The sequence below is a fragment of the Myotis brandtii genome, unplaced genomic scaffold, assembly GCF_000412655.1.
Source record: "Myotis brandtii unplaced genomic scaffold, ASM41265v1 scaffold179, whole genome shotgun sequence".
Lineage (NCBI taxonomy): Eukaryota > Metazoa > Chordata > Mammalia > Chiroptera > Vespertilionidae > Myotis > Myotis brandtii.
This window is the reverse complement of record NW_005356635.1, coordinates 1589401-1599368: the sequence shown is the minus strand read 5'-3', so window position 1 is coordinate 1599368 and position 9968 is coordinate 1589401.

Sequence of the window (9968 nt, the reverse complement as noted above, 5' to 3'; positions counted from 1 at the left end):
AGATAACATTGGCAAATATGTTCTCCCAGGCAGTGGGCTTTCTTGTTGTTTTGTTGATGGTTCCTTTTGCTGTGTAGAAACTTTTTATTTTGATGTAGTCCCATTTGTTTATTTTTTCCTTAGTTTCCATTGTCCTAGGAGCTGTATCGGTAAAGATATTGCTATGACATGTCTGCTATTTTGCTGCCTATGGAGTCTTCTATGATTTTTATAATTTCCCATCTTACATTTAAGTAAGTCCTTTAACCATTTTGAGTTTATTTTTGTGTATGGTGTAAGTTGGTGATCTAATTTTATTATTTTGCATGTATCTGACCAATTTTCCCAACACCATTTATTGAAGAGACTGTCTTGTCTCCATTGTATGCTCTTGTCTCCTTTGTCAAATATTAATTGAGCATAATGACTTGTGTTGATTTCAGCGGTCTCTGTTCTGTTCCACTGGTCTATATTTCTGTTTTTGTGCTAGTACCAGGCAGTTTTGAGAACAGTGTCTGTGTAGTACAGCTTGATATCTGGTATAGTGATCCCTCCAACATTGTTCTTCTTTCTCAAGACTGCTGCAGGTATTCGGGGTCTTTTTTTATTCCGTCTTGCTGGATAGAGTATTCTTGGACTCAGTTCTTTGCTTTGCATCACTCTGTATTCCTCATTCCATTCCCTTCTAGATTGATGTGTTTCTGTTGAGTAATCATTTGATAATCTAATGGGGAATCCTTTGTAGGTAACTCTCTGTCTCTCTCTTGCAGCCTTTAAAATTCTTTCTTTGTCCATAACATTTGCCATTGTAATTATGATGTGTCTTGTTGTGGGTCTTTTGGGATTCATCTTGCTTGGGACTCTCTGTACTTGTGTAACTTTTTTCTTCACCATATCAGGGAAGTTTTCTGTCATTATTTCTTCAAATAGATTCTCCAATCCTTGCTGCTCTTCTTTTGAGAGTGGGCATCCCTGTCTTGTTCCTATTCAGCCCTATTATATGTATGTTACTTCATTTCCTATTGTCCCTTAGGCTCTCCTCCTACTTTTTAATTTTTTTCCCCAGTTGCTGTTCAGATTGGGCTTGTTTCTCTACCTTATCTTCTAACTCACTAATTTCATCCTTTGCTTCTTCAAGTCTACAGTTGAAACCTTCCATGGCATTTTTTATTGTAGCTATATCACTTTTTTATTTCTTTCTGATTTTTGCAAGGTTGTTGATTTCTCATCCATCTAGTTTATGCATGGTATGACCATTACTCTGAATTCTTTTTATTTCATGTTGCATGTCTCCGTTTCAGTTATTTCGTTTTTTTGGCGATTCTTCTTTTTCTTTCCTCTGGGGATTGTTTCATTGTCTCCCCATTCTAACTATCCCCAGAAGGCTCAAATGCTGAGTTGCAGGGGCCTGGGCTGTGTGCAAAGGGAGCTTAGTACCACTGGAGTGTCACAGAAGAGCTCCGACATCAAGACGTGTTGCTGCCGTGGGTTGGTGGGAGCCACGTTCACCCCAGATCAGAGTCACCTGTGCTCAGTGTGGCCTCATGCACACACCTAGAATCAGGGACCCCACCTGTGCCATGCTGAAAAAGAGACCCTGCTGGTATGTACCGAAAATCAGAGTCCCCTATTGCATGCCAGGAGACAGAGTCCCCCTGTGTCCACACCAAGAATTGAGTATCAAAGTCTCTGCTGCTTCTTGTGGCCTTGCACCAAGAATTAAGGTTCCTGTGTGTGCATGCGCTGAGAATTGGAGTCACTGGCTCTTAGTGTGCTCTTAGATTCAGGGATCCCAGGCACGCATGATGAGAAACAGAGTCAAGTCAGTGGTGCTCAGTGCTGCCTCTCACGCGGAGAATCAGGGTCCCTGGTCTGCTTGGGGGACCGGTTGCACAGCTGCCCTGAGTTGGTGGGAGGTTCACTCCTGAGCTGCAGGAAACAGACTTCCTTGTGCTCTTGCCCAGAATAAAAGTCAGGTGACACAGCGGCCCTGTGTGGGCATACGGTCTGGTTGCATGAGTGCACGCTGTGGGAAACAGACTCCCCGTGTCCGTGTGCCCAGGCTCAAAGTCAGGTAGCGCATCCACCCCTTGTGGGCAGGAGGCCTGCCTGTGATGAGCAGGTCTAGCTGTTCCTATGCTGCTGCAGCGGGCCTGCAGGGGAGGGGGATGTGCTCTGTGACTCACAGAAATCTGCAGCCAGGATGTCTGGATTCTTGGTGTCTGTGGGTCTACAGCTGTGGTTGCAGGTCTTTGTCCTGAGTGGCTGTAGGGTCCCAATTTGTGTCTGAGATCAAATTGGGTAGTGGTGAGGCTAGTATCCTAGTCTCAAGCAGTTCTGTTTTTCAAGATGGTGTGGTCTCTGTGCCCACACTGGCTTCCCCCCGAGTGTGGCAGCGGGGTTTCACCATCTAAGATTGCCCAGTTTGGCAGCCCACTGGAGGACCTGCAGGATCTAACTGTCCCTAGCTCATACACACACACACCAACACATCCACACACTCCTCTATCGCTCCCTCACTCTCTCACACACTCTCCCTCCCTATCTTCTTGCCAATCACCTTCTTTTTCTCTCCTTTCTTGTCTTTTTTAAAATCTTTATTGTTTAGAGTATTACATATGTCCCCCTTTTTCCCCATTAACCCCTTCTACCTCACCCCAACCCCCACCCCAGGCCTTCACTACCCTAGTTCCTGTGTTTATGGGTTATGCATATATGCATGCAAGTTCTTTGGTTGATTTCTTCCCACCCATCCACCCTCCCCTGCCTTTCTGCTGAGGTTTGACTGTCTGTTAGATGCTTCTGTGTCTCTGGATCTATTTTTGTTAATCAGTTTATGTTGTTCACTATAATCCACATATGAGTGAGATCATGTGATAATTATGTTTCTCTGACTGGCTAATTTCCCTTAGCATAATGCTCTTTGTCTTTTAATAATAGCCATCCTAACAAGTATGAGGTGACATATCATTGTGGTGTAGATTTGCATTTTCTTGAAGATTAGAAAAGATGTTGAGCATCTTTTCATATATTTATTAGCCACCTGTATACCTTTTTTAGAAAAATATCTATTCAGGCCCTTTACAGTAAGATCTTTTCAACCTTAGGATTTATACCACCAGGAACATATAAACTAACACATTTTAAAACCCTCTTAGAAACATTCTATCTGTGCAGTTATAGCATCAACAGGATATTCATATATAGGAACTTCCATGGGTTACAAATAGAAAGTTGAAAGAGCTGTTAGATGGAAGGGATCAGGTACTCTGACAATTTTGGGGACCCTCTCTATAAGAAACCAAATGCCTCCTACATATGGATTTTCTTTTATACTTTTCTGAGAAATAAACTTCTTTTTTGTTTAAGGTATCTCATTTTTTGTTAACATGTTATATACAGTAAACACTAACCTTGTCTATATATAAATAAAGAGGTAATATGCAAATTGTCCGGGACGCCATAACGTCATGACAACTCAGGAGCAGGCTGTGTGCGTAGGTGGGCGGGAGGGGACTGCGTGTGATGTGAGACAGGGGGGTGTGCCTGTGCTGCTGCGGTGGCCTGAGCAGGCCCAGAGCAGAGACAGGGGCATTCCCATGCCACCGAGCACTAGCAGTCCCGCCTCTGTGCATGAGCTGCAGAGGAAACAACTTTTCTGACCGCTCACTGGCTAAGCTCCCAGTACACCACTTGCAGTGTTCTTGGTAACCTGGGTAATAAGAATCCAAGAAGGTGATCTAGGGTTTTTCTACCTCACTCCTGGAGGAAAAATGAAGGTCCACTGCTGGAGGGGCTAAGAAATGTCATATCCTGCCCTACCTGGTTTGGCTCAGTGGATAGAGCCTTGGCCTGTGGACTGCAGGGTCCAGGTTTGATTCTGATCAAGGACATGTACCTAGGTTGCAGGCTCCTCCCTGGCTGGGGCCCAGGTCAGGGCTCATGCAGGAGGCAACAAATCAAAGTGTGCCTCTCACATTGATGTTTCTCTCTGTCTTTCCCTCTCTCTTCCACACTCTCTAAAAATCAATGGAAAAATATCCTCAGGTGAGGATAAAAAAAAAATAAAAGAGACATCTTGAAAATGCCTAAAGAAAGTTGTCATTTCTTCGTGGTGAAGGGACTGGAGTCTGTGTTGATGAAAACACCTTGCCGGCTGTGGCAGTCAGCAGTGGCAGCAGCAGCAGGGTGATGGGGGTGGCACCTTCCTCTAATAATCCTGGTCGCCTCCCTCAGAGGGAGGCCAGACTGCAGCTTACGCCCACGGGGAGTGGGCCTAAGCTGTCAGTAGGACATCCCCTGACGGCTCCCGGACCGTGATAGGGGACAGGCTGGACTGAGGGACCCCTCCCCCCGAGTGCACGAATTTCATGCACCGGGCCTCTAGCTTACCATAAAGATAATTAAAGTACATGGGGATAAATAATTAAAGATAAAAATAGAAATTATTGAATAAGACATAGATAAACAGAACTATTAAAAGAATAACAATAAAACATAAATTCCTGGTAAATTTATGCAAGGAAAAATAGAGCCATCCAAACTGAAAATGATAAATGCCTAAATCTGTCAATTCATTAGCAGTTGCAAAGTGGTGAAAATTTGAATCCATTATTTATTCCATAGATTGAAATTTAGAAAAAATATAAAATACTATTCATAATTTTATGCTAATTGAATTAGAAATAGTGATTATCATTTAGAGATACAAAAATTTACATGACTGAAACTTACTTTACAGATATCAATTAGAAAAATAAAACAGACATGCACAATCAAAGAATTACTTCAATATAAAAGACTCATCTAGTTTTTATAGATGCATTCTTTTGAATTTTATAGTAAAAGAGTATTGCCATGTTATCTGTAGTGGCTCTACCAAAAATTTCCAAAACCACCCAATGTACTTTTAAAATCTTAGATTTTTACACAAAAATCTGAATAAAATTTCTAGCATAGAATGGGAAAAATTATACATATCAATATAAATTTTCTAAATAAATATTAGTAAATCAAATTTAGCAGTATTAAAGTGTCAGTTCTTTCTAAACAAGAAAAATCTCTACCTTGTTAAATAGAAAAGCCTATGATAGCAAAAATTAATTGGTCAAATAAAACCCCATATGTGTCATATCAATAAATTTCAAAAATCTATCTGGTAAAATGTAATACTCATTAATTAATCAAAAGCAAACAATTAAAAATATAACAACAAAAATGTTCTTAAAAATGTTCTTAAAATGTTCTTAAAATATAAATATGCTTCGTAACTCAAAGAATATGTATTTCAAACAAAGAGTTAACAAAATATGTAAAGATGCACACATATACAAATTTCCCTACCTATAGTAATAATAGAGGAATATGCAAATTGTCCAGGATGCCATCACAGTAATAGTAACGACCAAACAGCAGGTTGCGTGGGGCAACAAGGCCATCAGGGGCTTAGTGAGGGACGACCAAACAAATGAACAGCAGGCTGCATGGGGTGACCAGGCTGGCAGGGGGGGCAGTAAGGGGCGACCAGGCTAGCTAGGTGGGGAGGCAGTTGGGGGTGACCAGGCCTGCAGGCAGAGGTGGTTAGGGGTGATCAGGCTGGCAGGGGGGAAGTTAGGGGCAATCAGGCAGGCAGGCAGGTGAGTGGTTAGGAGCCAGTGGTCCCTGATTGTGAGAGGGATGTCCGACTGCCGATCCCAGGGATAGGGCCTAAACCGGCAGTTGGACATCTCCCGAGGGGTCCCAGATTGGAGAGGGAGCAGGCTGGGCCAAGGGGACGCCCCACCCCCATTCACAAATTTCGTGCATCAGGCCTCTAGTTGCATATAATTGACAACTTTCTCTAAATAAATATAAACCAAAGAAAGAAAAAAATAATGCTCATCATTAACATTATTATTGTTTTGAAATTCATGGCCAGTACAGTAAGATGTAAAACTAAAAATAAACAAGTCATTATTTACATAAAGTATAAATATAACTCTCCAAGATTAATCTAAAAATTTCTGTGAATAAGTTTGTGATCTATAATAATAAAAGCGTAATATGCTAATTAGACCAGACATTCTTCCAGATGTCCTTCCGGATGACCTTCCGGATGAAGTCGGGGCTGCAAGGGAAGCCCGGATCCTGGTGCCTGCCAGCAGCTGGAGGAAATCTTAGGTCCCGGGTGCCGAGGAAAAGTGGTGCTGGCAGCCAGGGGAAGGAAGGCCTACTCTTGCAAGAATTTCGTGCATCAGGCCTCTCATAAATATATAAAAATCAATGACTTTTGTACTTATCATTGACACATTACAAAATGTATAGATGTAACATATGTACTGGAAAATAGATTGAAAACAGATTCTACTTATCTATACTAATAAAAGGGTAATATGCTAATTAGACTGGACATCTTCTGGACGTCTTTCCGGACAAAGCCGCAGTGGCTGCATGGGTCGAGGGCCGGAAGTGAGGGAGAGGTGGTGGCGCAGGCCAGTCCAGTGGCATGGCCCCTTTTGCAGAGGTGGCGGTGGGAGAGGCAGCTGTGCCACGGGCCCAGGTCCATCCCACCCATGCTGTGACCCCTCCTTCCACAGAGGCAGTGGCGGGAGAGGCCGTGGCACCATGGGCCCTGGTCCAATTCCACCTGTGCTGCAGCCACTCCTGCAGAGGTGGTGATGGGAGAGGCCACAGCACTTCAGTCCCGGAGCTTCTGTAGAGTCTGAACAGGGTGTGAATGCATTGCCTCAACCTCCCACAGTCCCTCCCCCAGCCAGCCTGGCTCCAGTTGGAGGAGGGGGCAGCACTAAGAAGCGAGGGCCGAGGGCCAACAGCCACAGCAACTGGCAGTGGCAGCAGCAGTGGGGTAATGGGGGATGCGCCTTCTCCTGATTGGTCCAGTCACCTTCCGCAGAGGGAGGCCAGACTGCAGCTTAGGCCCACTCCCCCTGGGCCTAAGCCATCAGTAGGACATCCCCTGAGGGCTCCCAGACTGTGAGAGGGTGTAGGCCTGGCTGAGAGACCCCTCCAGTGCATGAATTTTTGTACACCAGGCCTCTAGTCCTATATAATAAAAGCCTAATATGCTAAGTGTCTGGTCGTCTGGTTGGCAGTTCAACCAATCAATGTGTAATATGCTAATGATATGCTAAGGCCGCTCAACCACTCACTATGATGTGCACTGACCACCAGGGGACAGATGCTCCGACCAGTAGGTTAGCTTGCTGCTGGGGTCTGGCTGATCGGGACTGAGCTAGACAGGCCAGACATGTCCTGGAGCCCTCCCACAATCTTTACTCAGCTGGCCAACCTCCCATGTCCTTCCCTGGCCCCAATCGTGCACCAGTGGGGTCCCTTGGCCTGGCCTGCACTCTTTCACAATTCAGGATCCCTCAGGGGATGTCAGAGAGCCTGTTTGAGCCTGATCCCACAGGCAGGCCGAGGGACCACTGGTGCACAAATTCGTGCACTGAGCCTCTAGTAATAGCGTAAAAGCATTACATGTCTACTAATAATTTCAATAAAAAACATAAAGAAAACCACGGTATTTATCAGGGAACATAAATAAAAGACAAATAGTTTTATACTATAGAGATATTAATAATATTTGTTTAATAAAATAGACATAAATCCCTGTTGGGTTTTTAAGAAACATGCTAAAACCCTTCTAACAATAAGTAACATAAAAATGTTAAGAAAACTTAGAAAAGTAAAGGAGTTAGTAGGGACTGAACTAGTTAGATACTGAAATTGATTGCAATGGGGTATATATTATCATAGGAATATACTTGTATAAGAATAAACAGATCAATAGATAAGGATACATGGGCAAAAAGAGATGCCTATATATAAAATTTCACATTTGATGCAAATCACAGTATAAAATAGGTTGAAAGGAGAGAGATTTTTTGAAAAAGAGATAGGAGGAAATTAACTAAATTTGGGGGGCAGGGGAGGAAAATCATAGATTCTTTCTTCATACTATATTCAAAATAAATTAAGGTGGTTTAAATTATTAAATGTAAAACAAGCCAGAAAAGTTGGAGAAGAAATGGGAAAAACATCCACAGATTTAATTATTAAAGATGTAATATTTCTGGACATTAACTTTATAATTATATATTTGCAATAGCTTAACAAAGGGTTATAGACATAAATATTAATTAGAAAAACCCATTAAGAATAAATGGACAAATGACAAAGCTCATGAATAAACATTTTTCAAAGAAAGAAATATAAATTGTTAATTAGTATATTTACATGCTTATCTAGTTAAAAATGTAAATTCAGAAACTAAACTGCTAGATTAAAAAGCTGGTTATTTTTTTGTTTGTTTGTTTTTTTTAATAATGCCCTTTGTTGGCCATTGTTTTGTGAGACATTAATTTCTCACTGTTTGTGGGTACATAAATTAGTATAATTTTTCTGGACATATTTTAGCAGTATTGATCAAGAACTTCAGAAATGTTTACATTTACCTTTGACTCAGATTTTTTTTTGAAGTAAAGTGTTATATTTATTGCGGTATTTACATATGTCTTTATTCTTTAATTATTTATGAAACTGTACTACCATTTTTATTTGCCTCTTATCTTTCTTTTATGTGTTACTGATGAAGTTTTTATGTGTTATATCACTAGCCCCATTTTTCCACAAAAGCCCTGTGGTGTTTTCTTGTGTGATTTTGCACAGAACAGTGATTTTTTAGGAATGCATATGTCACATTATAGGACTGACTTTACAAGGCTTTTCTCTAAGCACAAATGGAGAAAGCAGGTATAACTCAGGTAGTGTGCACATGTGGGAACTTTTTCCAAGCATTACTTAGAAAATATATGCTTTTCTGACTCTTAAATCACCAAAAATATCAGTTAAGAAATTGGGAAAATGCAAGAAAGTATTATAACTCTTCTGTAAGATTAAAACTTAACAACTAACTTAGAGACATTACTGGATCCAAGAAATTTACTAACACATAAGATAAAAAGTCAAGATTGACATTTCCAGGAATTAGAGGAGGAATGCAAAGGAAAGAATTGATCCAGATCTAACTTGTAGGTGTTGACCATGTGGTAAGCATGTGTATGTGTCCCTGTCTAGCTGCTAAAAGTGAATTATGCTTACATAAAATATTAACAATTTTGTATGGAAAATAGAGTTTATACAAATCCAATGAGTGGTATTCAGAGAAATAACAAGTTTTGGAAGAAAAATGGCCTTAATTGGCAAGTCACTGTTTACTTTGCTAGGAAATACAAGTACTAAGTTATGTGTACACTACATGTAGTGACAGTATGTGTTATGTTGCTGTTTTTTTCCAGTATTTGAATATTCATTATAGACTATATTTTTTTGGTAAATGCTACTAAAATTTTTCTTATTTTTAAAATTGTTAAATATTTTTTTGCAGTGAAGTCATTTAATAATTTTGAATTACAGCTGTATTTTCTCTAGTAAACTTTTAAATATTCATTCACTTTAAAAAATTTAAACCATTTTTAGTTGATAAACCCTGATTATAATGATAATTAAAATTTATCACATAACCCATTTTCATAAAGTAAGATTATTAACATCATTACTTAATTTAAGTCTTATCATGTTTTACTTTAATCACATATATTTTTATCTTCCTAATGACTTATACCATTGAGACCTTTAAAGTAGTCTATTATATTTCAAGGTCAGAGAAAAAAGAATTAATAAAACAACACCTCTCACATCATTAAAAAATAGTAATTTAACAGACAAGTTTCAAGCTAGAAGCTAAAGGCTTCATAAAAAGTTATTTCCATTTTTGTTAGGCTGAACAGAAAAATATATAATAAAATAAAAAATACCTTTTCATGTTAACTTATGACATAAAAAGGAGACTTATGTAGTATCTACACTAATAAAAGACAAAGATTCAAATTGACTGTACCTTTGCTATGCCTTAAGCCACGCCCACCAGCCAATCAGAGCAACTATATGCAAATTAACCCAACCAAGATGGAGGCCAGCAGCCACGG